Genomic DNA, 15866 nt, shown 5'->3' with positions numbered 1-15866 from the left:
TCACCCCATAAGCATTATCAATACCATGCTTTCAACAAACACTTGTCAAGCATGCATTCCACACACACTCGTTGAAAGAACACTTTTCAATGAGGCATTTCATCAAACACTTAGCTTACATTCTAAATAGAAAACGTAATTGACATTTGTCCAACAATAGTGATAGCAACCAGAGCCACAACCTCTCTCCCTTTGATTTTTGTATGAACCATGGAAGGAAACAACTTTATGGTCAAAGCTAGCCACTAAGTCTCATGTATTTACAAAGTAAGGTCCCTACTTATCTAAGAGGTGGTCATTTTGAAACCCAAGAAGGCCAGTAATCATTGCAAATCATGTTTTTCATTCCTTACCTCCATTAAATTCAAAGTATGTTTAGAAATGTTCATAAAATCTAAAACATGTTAGAGAGAAAAATAATACAAGAGAAATAGTGATAAAAATCATAGATAGCAACAATACACAAACCATGCACACCATGATTTTCTCTAGAAAACTTCACTCAGGAAAAACTAGCCAACAATAAATTTATTATTATCTTACGGCTTAAAAGCAACCATGTCTTGACTTAAACGTAGCTAAATCGGTCAACATTTTGGCCTAACTAAGTGAGCCCTCAACCTAACTCAGAAACATTACAATGGAGAATTCTCAAGCCTTTTAAAAACTTCATCACATGTAATTCATGGACTCTAATACCAAGAATCACCAAAACCATATGTTCGAAACCACCTAACAAAAATTTTATAAACATCTTTATACCCAACTTTTATTAACCATTAAACTAAATATAAATAATAACTTATTTTAAAATAATATATATTTATATTAACAATTCTTTAATTAAATTACTTTTGTTTACCAATATAGTAATTACCATAATTATAAACTTTCTTAAATGGTTTAAATAAGAAAAATAAACACAGCTCATCAAATTAATTGAAAACCATTAAGAGATAAAATATCCGTATGAGTTAAAATCAATCTCAACTAACAACCACTCTTCAACAACTGAATAAGCAAACAATTCGATGTAATAATATACATTGGCAGGTTTATGAGAATGTTTGTCATTTTATATGATAAAAGATCTTTCAAAGAAGGTAGAGGAAAATGAATGGCACGTTAGGTGCAAAGACAAGGGAGAAGGTGCAACTATTCTCTATGTTGTTTCTTTTCTTGTAAGGAAAGAACAACATTGTTTTTTAAAGCTAACTTTTCCCAATCAACATGTCAATGTCAGAAGATTGTTTTCCAAGAGAGAGGTGTGACTTATTGCAGTGTCAATTTTAAATTTTTTAAAATATATGTATATTGAAGGAAGGAAAAGGTAATGTAATCGATAATATGCTTATTTTTACCTAGTAAATTATTTAAAAGTATTATTACTTTTTTTAAATGAGAAAGTGAAAGATGATATTTTAAAATGTATAATTTAAATAAATTTAAAATAATTTAATTTTAAGATGGTATTTAAAATAAATAAAAAATTAAAATTCAAAGGTGATATAACAATATATATTAAAATTGAATAGATTATTTATGTAAATTAATTTTGAGTACAAAAGATAACATTTTTTATTTATTTAAATAAATTTATTTAAAATTTAATATAATATTTATATATAATAATGATATAAAATATTTATTTAAATAAATTTATTTAAAATTTAATATAATATTTATATATAATAATGATATAAAATATGATAATAGTATGATGATGTTTTGAATCTTGTAAATTTAGGGGAAAAAGAAAAGAAAATTTTACTTAATTATTATAATTATTTAATAAAATTGTTTTACATTGTACCATTTCCAAGTTAAAAGGAAAAAATATTTGAATTGAATTTAGGTTATTTAACATAGTTAAAAATATCAATTTAATAAATATATTAAGATATTCTTATACAATTTGATGTTATTGGTGTGTAATATAAATTTATCTTAATTTTAGATTTATTATAAGTTAAGAGGAATTCTTTCTTAGTGCAAACCTTTAATTGTTATGGTCAAAATGAAAAAAGATTTGAATTAAATTTGGGTTATTTAAAGTAGTTAAAAATATCAATTTAATAAATAATTAAGTGATTATCATATAATTTGATGTTTTTTTTTCACATAGGAAAAAGTCGTAATTTTATTCATATGAAGAAAATTACATTTTATAGATGCTTATATCATATGCAAATGAGCTATTCCTGAAAATCAAGACGCATAAGAATACAAGAAAAAGTAAAGAAATATTATGCCAGCAGGTCTATACTTTCCTGCCCTTTTTCTTCTCCACTTTTCGCCAACCTCCAGTGTTGGGAGTGGGAACAATTATAGCAAGCTGGTTTTCCTCTGTCTTCATTGGTTGTTCTTTTTCAGATTCCGAGCCTTCAGAGCTATGTGCTCGTTCGATGCCGCTTATTTCCAGCTGTAATTCTTGTTGTTGTATCAAGTTATTTGGCCCCATATCAGGTTCCCGGGTGCTTTCTTTCTGTATATTTTCCTGTCTCATTTACATGTCTATGGGTTCTGTCTTCGGTTCCTCCTCCTCCATCGGTTCGGTGTGCTACCAACCTTTGGGTTTTTTTTGTTGTTTCTTATTTCCTTTTGGCACCTTACTAGCCAATGGACAGGTATATTGTAGGTGCCCTGTTTGCAAGCATCCACGACATTTGAATGTTGTGTTCTCATAGTCAAGCGGTTGTGTCCACAGTGAATTATTGAAATTCAATGTGATGTGATCTGGTAGACCTTGACTCAGGTCCACCTCTACACATATTTTGGCATATGTGAAGATTCCCCGTATAGCTCTGTCTTCATTGATTTTAAGGTACTTTCCTAAGGAGTTCCCAATGGCTGTTAAAACTTTTTGGTGCCAAAAATGCAGTGGGAGGTTATGCAGCCGTACCCAAATCGGCATTGTTTAGACGATCATGGTATTGGCATCAAAGTCCAGGAACTAGGGGGTGATAAAGAGACCAGCATTGCCCCAAAACCAGGGCCCCTGATTAATGATGTTGTCTCGTTCCAGTTAGGGCATAGATATATTTCACAGTTAGTTGACCATGATGTGAAAACCCATTGATGCAGTGCATCCGATTTTGGCCAAAAACCATTAAATCTACATATAACAGCTTTGTGGTTAAAATCTGTGTATAGATCCGTTACCTCTGGCAGAGATACTGTAAGCATAGGTGATTCCGGCTTCTGTTCCACGATGTAAGGTCCTGGTAGCTCTGTAGTGGGTGCTGGTCTGTATTGCATTGGTTCCCTTCCTTTGACTGCATCACGGAAAGAGCCTGTAGATTTTGAGCTGGCCCCCTTGCACCCGCCTCGCAGTCTCAGGTTGAGGGTGATGGTTGAATCTTTAATGATTCCATAGTATAATTTGATGTTATTGGTACATTGTTTTTTTTTATTAATATTTTTTTAAATGTCATGTGTCAACTTTTTATTGTTGATTCATTTGTTGCTTTATTGGCTTTATAAATATTTTTGGCATCGTTCTAACAATAAAGTTTTCGAAGAGGTTAGAATAGATAAATTTTAATTTTAAGTCGAGAGATGTTGTGACAAGATTGTACAAAAATGTTATTGCCAAGTTTAGATCAATGAGGGCTAGTCAAAAGAAATTAACTACAATATCATAGTCAAGCAAGGGTGTTCTTTGTATTTTACTCTTCTTGGCATATACATTGATAAGTTAGAAGAGTGTTTGGAAGAAGAAGGTCGTGTTGTCCCAACTCTCACGGGTATAGTCATCAGTGTTCTTATCTATGTCAATGATATTGTTCTTATGGCAAGGATTCCTTACCATCTTAACAAACAACTAGGAATCCTCCAAGTTTTATTTTCCAACATGAGTGATTCTTACCACTAACAAAACAAAAGTCAATAAAATTTACAAATATCACATAATACTTTTGTATATGACAACTTGGAGGAAGTGACTTCATACAAATACCTCACAATCTATATCCATGACAAGCTCAAATAAAATTATAGCATTGAGAAAATAATAAATGGAAGGTGGAAAGCTTATTATGGAGTTGAAAACAATCGTAAATCAACATATCTTTGGATATGGGATTTGAAAAAAAAACAAAAACTATTTTCTGAGGCTCTTATTACCATTGTTATTTTATATGGATGTGAAGTTTGGGGATGTAATATCTCTAAAAAATTGCAAAGAAAGATAAAATAGATCCAAAAGCAATTTTACAACTTATAATTTCACAATTAAAGGAAATACATTGTTTGGTAATTTAATTGATGTTAAATTATCCACCAGAGCTAGTATACTGATGAAATGTATGTGCATTGTTTGTGCTAGGAGTCCTTATTATTCAACCAATTCCTATATTAAATTGAGATATCAAGATGCACATGTTTTCTTAACAACTATCACTATTACATGAAAGTAAATATGTCACTCTTTAACATAATGAAACTAAGTTTATCATACTTGCTTGAAAGAAATATCACACTTTGCTTGAAATAAAAATCATAGTTGCTTAACTAAATAATGAAATTAAATCTAAATCACTCTGACAGAAAGAAAAAAAAAAAAAAAAAAAATTAACTTTATAATCACACTAATTAGTAATTGAAATCTTCTTCACTCAAATGTAATTTAGTTCAGATGTAACTCAAACTATACTACAAATCCTAAATCAACCCACACTTTGTCATACTACTTTTCATGTGCATAAGAGATCTCAGCTTCACTCATTCATCCTACAGCAAAATGATTAAACAAATCTTGCTTTAAACTCAGTCCTAAACATTCATTCAAAATCGAAACTGGACAGTTAGATGAACTAATTAAACACTATATAAAATGCATAATTGAAATGTTAATTAAAAACGATAAAACCTTACAACTCTAGGGGGCCCTCCTGCGAGATGTAGGTAACAACATGACTTCTTCAAAGGATTATATACACATTGAGATAACACACAACAAAGGTATCAAACAAAACAATTTTTTTATAACTGTAAACAGAGTTTCAAAAATAATATTCAGGTCTGTCTTTATCATGCCGAGAGGTAGATTTATAACCTCTATCAATAATTGTTTTAGAGATTTACAAGCCTATCCTACTCGACAGAGACTAAAAATAACATAACAATATAATATGACATGATTTCCTCATGATTTGTTATTAGAGAAGCAAATCATGAGGCTAAATATTCGCTTCCATTAATTTTCTCACTCCCCTGGTTCGCCTTCAACAACTTCTTCACTGGTTGACTTCCACGTTGATTGGGCTTATGCGGTTTTCTTTTCATCGATCGAGGCCATGAAGATAGGTAAATATCGTTATGTCGCTATTATCCACCTGCCCATATGTCTCGTTCCTCGGATGGAGTTTTAGAACCCAACGAACCTTCAACTATGCAGCAGAATCAGTCATTAGCTGCAAAATTGATGCAATTCGGTAGCTTATGCAAATATTGAGTTAAATAATAAAGAAAAATGAAACTTTTGAAATAAAAGATCTTTAAGTACCTGTTATTGCCATAAACCTTGTAACTTGATGCTCAATTAGAGTTATTAGAGTCAAAAAGAAGGAGGATGGAGTGTAAGAAGGTTATCAAAAAGAGACAATTTTGGGCTTCAACATATACCATATCCTATCCTTCTCATTGAAGCAATCATTTTCCCTATTAAGAGCATGGTTGTGACCAAGTATCTAATGTATAGAAATAAGTTAATATACTGGAAGACAAGAGGCTTCCTACAATTGCTTCAAATTCCATCCAAAACAACAACTCAAGTAGTGATGGCATAAGAATGTTCAAGCTTGACTAGACCATTGAGGGATAAAGCAAGAGATCATTTCACAAAATAAGTATATATTAACATTATTAGTACATCAAAATTTATGGTGAAATTGTGGAGCGATAAAGTGTTAGAGAGAATAAGGAAATTAAGATATCATGAGGAGGTGATTAATACAAATCTCAAAAATCAAAAGTATCTTTTTGTCTTGACTAGTGTAAAGAGGAAAATAAACATTGTTAAAATAAAAACAAATTCTCACGAGTTTCATAATGAAATTGGGCATTGGTTAATTTCCAAAACACCATGGAATGAAAGAGTCTATCACCTTTGTGACACTAGGAGGGTTGAAGATGAAAAGCAATTTCTCTCATATCAACTTTTTTGACCTTTTAACTCAACAAAACTATGATAAAATGTTTCTCTTAGTAATTTTAAACATAGAAATAAAATTCCAAAAAATTCCAAGTAATATGTTCCTTATTAAAATCAAATAAATCATATTTAATTTTAGTAAACATTAATTATGGTTATCATTAAACAATAAATATTTAAATATTTTATTCCCACATTAATCTTTTTTAATTAATATTTTTTTAATATAACTTATCTCACTCCTTAAAAGAATTTTGTAATTGTGTTGTAATAGATTGTTGTGAGATATTACCATCTTAATTACTATCTCTACCATATTTATAAAAAAAAATGCTTAACTTTATATATTATTATTTATATTTATATAGTTACTAAAGTTAAACTTGTATGTTAAATAATTGATATCAAAACCAAAAAGATATTGATGGGACCAGTCCTCATCCTTCTGTCCGGATGTAAATGTTTGATTAATTGAATTATTAATGGAAAGATGTTTGGGGATCTCCGATGGTTGTTTGATATTTTGTTGTGTTTAATTGTTTGGTACGAGTTTTGGCTGTGAGGGAGACACCTGTCTCTACCTCAGATTTCATCCTCCCACCTTATGCTACGCTTGAAACCCTAACTCTCCACTTACCCTGTCATTTTTTACTTTCATTCTGTTGCGCTAAGAGGTTCTGCACTCCAGTTTTCACCTGCGATTTCCGTCAGGTTTCTTTGTGGCGCTCTGTTTGTATTCCTTGGCCACAGCGTTGCTCAGTTGGCTGGGCTCTGCTAGTGTAATGTTGCTATCTGTGGCTTTTTGTCCGTTGGTCTGTCTGAGGGTTCCCGAGCTCGTCTCTCAGCGTTTTGCAAGTGACCTCCTCTGTTCTGAAGGCTTTATGGGCACGGTTAATGGTTGCTTCCTCTTGAGTGTATTAGTATCACTGTTGTTTTTAATTGCTAGTTCAATGGATTCACTGTCTAATTTGTCCACTGGTCACTATGTTTTCAGGTTGCGGCCATAAGGTGACCCAGTGTTCGACCTTTGCTCATCGGCTAGACATAGGTAAGCTTTCATTCACATATTCAGGTTCCACTTTTCATCTTCTGTTGGTACTAACAAGTTGTGCTCCTTGTGAGCAAAGTTTCCTTGTTGGTTCGTGGCCTGTCGAGAGTTCTCCTCCTGTGATTTTCGGCTTCTCCTTTGGTAAGTATGGGTTATAAACTCTTACTCTGTTTCTTTCATTCAGTTGGGCTTTCATTCTTCCCGTTGTTAACTGCTATGAAGGGTGGTTGCAGGTGGATGTCAGGCACTGCAGCTATGGCTTCAGCTCCTCTTGCAACTTGTTAGACCGGGTAGGGTCTTTCCATGTATCTTGTGCTTGGCATCTGTTGATAGTTCTAGGTCTTGGTTTTAGGCTTCGGCCTCTCTGTCGGTCGCTTAAGTCCACACTTTGGTCATTGTAATAAATAGACAGGTCGTTTGGTTTTTACTTGGGATTGTGAGAGTTAAATGTGTATTCAGGGTTTCGAACCTAGGTTTCTTTGTCTATTTTGTAATATGAACTTGTCCTAACTTTGGACTGTAAATGAATTTAAAGACTTTTGTAGATTTGCTTCAAACAATATTTGCAAGGAAAAATAATGCGTGTTAATTTATGTGGTACCTGGTCGTAGATGTTTTCTTCTTGCTGGAAATTTGGTTGTGCTTGTTATGAAACCCTCTGTCAGTTTTCTTTATCACACGCTCGATGCTCTTCAGGAACTATAGGTAGTTGTTGTGAATGTTCGTTAGTTCTTCAACAGTTGTTCTCTCCTTGTGTTTGTTATAACGCTTCCACCAGTTCTCGGTCTCGTTGTCTTTGATATTCTAGATGCCTGTTAAAAAGATTAATCTACCAGTTCTTGTCTCTGTTTGGAAATACACTCAATTCATCTTAAGAACAGAAAAGAAATATAATCTTGCTGCAAATGGACTCAGATTATTTCGACAATCTCTTATATGTTTCTATTATTCTTATGTTATGATGGAAATCAATCCTACAAATGTCTCATTTTTCCCTTTTTGTATGATTTGTTGAATAGTTCTAGAAACTGTCAACAATTACATGTAGTTACATTGGATAACTATTAATTCTCGTTCAACTAAATGCTGTAATTAATTCAAAACAGTAACTAAAAAGAAATTATAATGAAATTAAAACGTAACTTGTTGTTAAGTCCTAAATGCTAGAAACTAAGGAAATTTAAAAGACTCAGGTACAATGACCTGTAAACCTGTCAACCTGTAACTTGTGAGACAAACACTTTCATTTTGTTCACCCTGAGTTGGATGCTCTTGCATCAGGCTCCCGGGGTAACAAAAATTCATGGCTCCGTTCCATGAGCTCCTTGACAGAATATCCTACACGTTGTATCTGTGCCGCGTCAAGCCACGAATTGTCCTCAATGGGATGGTTCTTCCACTTGACAAGGTACTGAAGGTACTCTTTTTTGTGAGTTCACTTGGCCACCTGTGTGTCAAGAATTCTCTCGATCTCAAGGGGCTGAGTCGAAGGCATTAGCCTCATCCAAGAACCGCTTTCCGTCTAGGTGTCCCGTTTTGGCCTTGTTGAACTGTCGTCTTCAAGACTGGCAGCGTATGGAAATAGATCTGCCACGTTGAAGATAGGCAATATGCCTATTCCTAGGGGTAGTTGTAATTCATAGGCATTCGCAGAGAATTTACGTAGAATTTTGCAAGGGCCAATATTTTTAAACTTCAATTTGTTGTACTCACCCTTAGGGAACCTTTCTCTGCGTAAATGTGCGAGAACGTCATCTCCCACATTAAACTGTACCTCCCGCCGTTTTAGATCTGCTTGCTATTTATACCGCTGACTGTTGTCCTGCAACTTAGATTTTACCTGCTCATGTAGGTCATTCATTTCTTTGGCGAAATATTCCCCGTCAGCACTCCTTCTTTCCAGCTGTCCTAGATCTCGTAGCTCATGCACTCCGCGAGGATGCATGCCATACAAGATCTGAAAAGGACTGTATCCCGTGCTTCGATTCGGCGAATCATTGTAAGCGAATTCCGCCTAGGCAAGTACACGATCCCACATCCATGAATTTTCTCCAATCAAGCTCCGTAGCAGGTTTCCCAAGCTCTTGTTCACCACCTCCATCTGCCCATCAATCTGTGGGTGATAAGCGGAGCTGAAGTTCAACCGTGTGTCCAACTTCTTCCACAGGGTGCGCCAAAAATGTCTTGTGAACTTCACATCCCTGTCGAAAACAATGGACTTAGGAAAACCGTGCAGTTTGACAATCTCCATGAAAAACAAGTGTGCTACGTGAGTGGCATCACTGGTTTTTCTACAAGGAATGAAATGTGCCATTTTCGAGAACCGGTCCACTACCACCATCACAGAGTCATAACCGCGTTTTGTTCTTGGCAGACCCAAGACAAAGTCCAAGCTGCACCAGAGTCCCACGGTCTACTCAGAATAGGTAGTGGTGTGTAGAGTCCTGTATTCTGACTGTGTCCTTTCGCCAACTAACACACTTTACACCTGGTTACAAATCGCTGCACATCCCTTCACATCTTTGGCCAGTAATAAAAGTGACTGAGCTGATCTAAGGTCTTATCAATGCCGAAATGTCTGGCAAGACCTTCGTTGTGCTTCTCCCGGATGATGTTCTCCCTCATCGAACAGTCGGGAATACATAGCTGTCCTCCTTTAAACAACAGTTTCTCCTATAAGTTATAGTCCAGCCATGGACTATTATTCCTCAACAAAGGATTCTAGCAGGCTTCATAAGCCTCCTTGAAATCCACATCTGTCTGATACAAGTCTTTCAGGTGTTCAAAACCCAGCACTTGTATCATGCTCTCCTGCAAGAGCAAAACTCTCCTGCTCAACGCATCTGCTACCTTGTTGGCCTGTCCACTAATATGCTTCAATACAAACGTGAAGCTCTGCAAGTACTCAACCCACTTTGCATGCTTGTGGTTCAGCTTATGCTGCTGCATAACGTACTGCAATGCAGAATTATCAGAAAACAAAACAAATTCATTACCCAACAAATAGTGTCTCCAATGCTTCAATGCTTGGACAACAACATAGAACTCCTTGTCATAAGATGAGTACTTCTGCCTACTTTCATTCAACTTTTCACTGAAATAAGCAACAGGTTTGTCTTCCTGGCTGAGTACGGCCCCAATGGCTGTACCACTGGCATCACAACGAATTTGGAACAATTTGTTAAAATCAGGTAACCTCAAAATCGGTCTTTCAATGATCTTCTTCTTCAAGATCTAGAAGCTTTTCTTTACCGCTTCAGTCCAACAGAAACACTAACTTGCTTTTTTGATTGTGTCCAACATAGGTGCACAGATCTCACTAAAATTCCTTATGAAATTAGGATAAAAACTTGCCAACCAATGAAAACTACGAACCTCGAAGAGACTCTTTGGGGATGGCCAGCTAACGATAGCTACAACTTTCTCTGGGTCCATGTTCAGCTCATTTTCTACAATCACAAAGCCCAAATAAACTAATTCCCTTTGAAAAAAAGAACATTTTTTCAAATTTATCAGTGACTTGTTTTGCTGCAATTTCTCTAGCACAATTCGAACATGTCGAAAATGTTCTTCTTTAGTCTTGCTGAAAATCAGTATATCATCAAGATATACAATCACGAACTTCCCAATGAACTCTTTCAACATTTCGTTCATCAGGCGCATAAAGGTACTAGGGGCGTTACTTAACCTGAATGGCATCACCAACCACTCATACAGTCCTTCATTAGTTTTGAAAGTTGTTTTCCATTCATCCCCCTCTCTGATTCTGATCTGGTGGTATCCACTCTTCAGATCGATTTTCGAGAAATATGCTGCTCCACTTAAGCAGTCCATCATGTCATCCATTCGTGGCAATGGGAACCTGTACCTGATGGTAATCTTATTGATGGCTCTCGAATCTGTGCACATTCGCCACTCTCCTCCTTTCTTGGGAGCTAAAACTGTCAGAACTGCATAGGGACTTAAACTCTCCCTTATCAACCCCTTATCCAGCAATTCCTGTACCTGTTTTCTGATCTCTTTGTTGTCCTTAGGACTCATTCGGTACGCTGCCTTGTTTGGTAAACTAGCTCCGGTATAAAGTCTATGTGATGACTGATACTTCTCTTAGGAGGCAATTTATCCGGCAAATCATCCACTACAATGTCGCTGAACTCTTGCAACATGTCCTAAATTTATTTAGGCAAATCTGTAATTTCAGTGTGTAACAACACTGTCTTCGACCTCCTCACAATAGCATATTTTATCTCGCTGCCTTCGATCTGTTTCAAAAATTCCTTTCCTCCCACCAGCAATGCTTTGACACCACTAGTTTCTGCTGTCTCTTCCTCCTTGATGGGTACAAGCGTGTGCTTAATCCCATCCTTGACAAACTTGCAACAATTTATCTTTCCATCATGCACTACCCTTCTATCATACTACCATGGTCTTCCTAGCAGTATGCAACACACGTCCATAGGCATAATATCACAAATAACTTTATCCCTGTATTTGCCAATATGGAACTCAACCTCACATTGTTCATCAACTAATAGTTGATGTCCTTTCTATAACCACGACACCTTGTAAGGAGTGGGGTGCTTCAACCTTTTCAATCCCAACTTCTCCACCATCTATGTGGCAACTAGATTATTAGTGCTTCCACTGTCGATAATCAGCTTGCAGCATTTTCCGTGTGACTTACAAACTGTCTGGAATAATGCCTTCCTTTGGGTTGGGTCAACTGTCTCCTTTGCTGGTTTCAGCAGTACCTTATTCAAAACTAAGGCCTCCCCTATCTCCGGCACATTCTCTACCTCCTGGGGTGGTGCCTCTGCTTCCTCTGTTTGGGCAACATACGCTCCTCTTGCTCCAGCTTGTTCACCCTCCGGGCATTCAAAGGATCTGTGCCCCCACTTGTGGCACTTGTAGCACTGGTAGGCAGCTCCTCTGCCTCTGCCATTTCCCCTTCCTCTCTGGTATGGCCTTCCTCCTCTAGTACTACCCTCCTTTTCTGTTGTCCCTGAGGTTTTTGAGCTGCTGCCCTCTTCACTATTGTTGGTAGTTCTTCCTCTGCCAAATGATTGTCCTTTTCCTCTGCCAATTCCTCGTCCTCTCCTGGCATTCTGTTTCCTTGTGATCTTTTCCTCTGCCTTTAAGGCACTCTGATATGCTTCCTCTATGGTCTTCGGGGAAAGAATACTTATCTCATCCAATATCTCCAACCTCAAGCCATTTACAAACCTTGTTGTCTTTTCTGGGGTGTCTTCAGTATAACCAACTCTCAGATTCACCCGATAGAATTCCTCAGTGTATTCCTTCACCGTCATTCCTCTCTGCCTCAAATTTTGTACTTGTCGATGCAGAGCAATCTGGTAATCTTTGGGTAAAAACTTACCCTTCAGTTTGGTGATCATTCTGGACCACTTCGTGATAGGTTGCTTATTCAACCTTCTTCTCTCTGCCTGGACATTGTCCCACCATAAGGCTGCATGTCCTTTCAACTTAGTGGCAGCGAATTTAACTCTTTTATCTTCGCTGACCTCCTCACACTCAAAATATTTATCCAATTCACTGATCCAGTCCAACAGCACTTCTGTGGACAAGCTTCCATCATAGTTTGAAATCTCTGGTTTTGGCTTAATGCTAGCCATCAAAACTGACCTCAACAGTCTGAGTTCAGGTCCTTCTCCATCTGCTCCCTCCTGCACAATGGCAGTTTCCTCTTCACTGTCATCTCCTACATCCTACTCTCTTCTCCTTCCTGCTTCCACTGCTTCTAGGTGAGCATTCAAAATCCGAATCTCTTCCCTCAATCCTTCATCTACTGCTCGTCGATTGCCTCTGCCACGACCTCTTCTTCCAACTTCCATTTTATAAGAAAACTAAATTAACTAACCTGCTCTGATACCAAAAACTATGGGACCAGCCCTCATCCTTCTGTCCGGATGTAAATGTTTGATTAATTGAATTATTAATGGAAAGATGTTTGGGGATCTCCGATGGTTGTTTGATATTTTGCTGTGTTTAATTGTTTGGTATGAGTTTTGGCTGTGAGGGAGACACCTGTCTCTACCTCGGATTCCATCCTCCCGCCTTATGCTACGCTTGAAACCCTAACTCTCCACTTACCCTATCATTTTTTACTTTCCTTTTGTTGCGCTGAGAGGTTCTGCACTCCGTTTTCACCTGCGATTTTCGTCGGGTTTCTTTGTGGCGCTCTATTTGTATTCCTTGACCACAACTCTGCTTAGTTGGCCGGGCTCTGCTGGTGTAATGTTGTTGTCTGTGGTTTTTTGTTCACTGGTCTGTCTGAGGGTTCCTGAGCTCGTCCCTCGGCGTTTTGCATGTGACCTCCTCTATTCTGAAGGCTCTATGGGTGCGGTTGATGGTTGCTTCCTCTTGAGTGTATTTGGTATCACTGTTGTTTTTAATTGTTGGTTCAATGGCTTCACTGTCTAATTTGTCCACTGGTCGCTGTGTTTTCAGGTTGCAGCCACGAGGTGACCCAGTGTTCGACCTCTGCTCATGGCTAGACACAGGTAAGCTTTCGTTCTTTGATTCAGTTTCTACTTTGCATCTTCTGTCGGTACTAATAGTTTGTGCTCCTTGTGAGCAGGGGTTCCTTGTTGGTTCGTGGCCTGTCGAGACCTCTCCTCCTGCGCTTTTCGGCTCCTCCTCTGGTAAGTATGGGTTACAAACCCTTACTTTGTTTCTTTCATTCAGTTGGGGTTTTCATTCTTCCCGTTGTTAACTACTATGTACGGTGGTTGCAGGTGGATGGCGGGCGTGCAGCTATGGCTTCGGCTCCTCTTGCGACTTGTTAGACCGGGTAGGGTCTTTCCATGTATCTTGTGCTTGGCATCTGTTGATAGTTTTGGGTCTTGGTTTCAGGCTTCGGCCTCTCTGTCGGTTGCTTAAGTCCACACTTTGGTCATTGTAATAAATAGACAAGTCGTTTGGTTTTTACTTGGGGTTGTGAGAGTTAAATGCGTCTTCAGGGTTTCGAACCCAGGTTTCTCTGTCTATTTTGTAATATGAACTTGTCCTAACTTTGGACTGTAAATGAATTGAAAGACTTCTGTAGATTTGCTTCAAACAATATTTGCAAGGAAAAATAATGCGTGTTAATTTATGTGGTACCTGGTCGTAGATGTTTTCTTCTTGTTGGAAATTTGGTTGTGCTTGTTATGAAACCCTCTGTCAGTTTTCTTTATCACGCGCTCGATGCTCTTCAGGAACTGTAGGTAGTTGTTGTGAATGTTCGTTAGTTCTTCGACAGTTGTTCTCTTCGTGTGTTTGTTATAATGCTTCCACCAGTTCTCGGTCTCGTTGTCTCTGATATTCTAGATGCCTGTTAAAAAGATTAATCTGCCAGTTCTTGTCTCTGTTTGGAAATACACTCAATTCATCCTAAGAACAGAAAGGAAATATAATCTTGCTGCAAATGGACTCAAATGATTTCGACAATCTCTTGTATGTTTCTATTATTCTTTTGCTATGATGGAAATCAATCCTACAAATGTCTCATTTTTCCCTTTTTGTATGATTTGTTGAACAATTTTAGAAACTGTCAACAGTTACATGTAGTTACATTGGATAACTGTTAATTCCCGTTCAGCTAAATTCTGTAATTAATTCAAAACAGTAACTAAAAAGAAATTATAATGAAATTAAAACATAACTTGCTGTTAAGTCCTAAATGCTAGAAACTAAGGAAATTTAAAAGACTCAGGTACAATGACCTGTAAACCTGTCAACCTGTAACCTGTGAGACAAACACTTTCGTTTTGTTCACCCTGAGCTGGATGCTCCTACATCAGAGATAAAGTTATTAAATTTTTTTGGTTTAAAAGTGTATAAATATTTTTAAATTTAAAATAAATTATAATTATAATTTAAAATATTAATTTAATAAAAAAATACTTAAAAATGAGATAGAGTTATAAATTTCCCATGTGTTGTTTTCATTTGTTTTGAAAATTAATTACATTTGATAATTTGAAATGTCGGCATAAAAAGATCACAATATTATCGATCTAGGAAAAACAACCTCAATCTCAATTTATTTTTGAAATTTTTAAAAATATCGATATTGAGTTTTAGTAAACCTGAATTCACTTCATATTTTTTTTAAATATCCCTATTGAGTTTTAGCTATTTTATAATAATAATATTTAATTAATGGAGTTAGAGTATGTTTTAAAATTATTTTTGTTTAATTAAAAGTTATTTTTGGATGTAAAGAAATAGGTTAACAATTTAAGGCTTAGAAGCATTTGATAGGAGTGAAAGCCCTACGGACCACCAACATGTTATTCCGAATGACATGGTTTTCTTTGAATAACGACGATGAATGAGCGTGCCAGAAATGATTATCCTCACTATTGATTCTACAACTAAATTATGATAAGTTTTCCAATACTATAAAAAAACATTGGATTAAAAATAAGATGAAAATGACTAAACAATTATAATATAATAATTTTATTTCAATATTTTTTTAATTAAATATTAAAAAAAATATTTTTGTAATTTGTAAATAGCTTACTCTCAGACCAAAAATGGTCATTACTTACTCAGAGTTTTCTTGTAATAACATTCAATCAAACTATATTTTTCTATGGGAATACTATGAAATTAAATAGAATATTATAATACAATGTTCATGATTTTAATGGCTAT

The sequence above is a fragment of the Pinus tabuliformis genome, chromosome X (genome assembly GCF_031772625.1).
Source record: "Pinus tabuliformis cultivar Carrire ecotype Pingquan chromosome X, CPIR1, whole genome shotgun sequence".
Classification (NCBI taxonomy): domain Eukaryota; kingdom Viridiplantae; phylum Streptophyta; class Pinopsida; order Pinales; family Pinaceae; genus Pinus; species Pinus tabuliformis.
Note: the sequence above shows the minus strand (reverse complement) of the source record.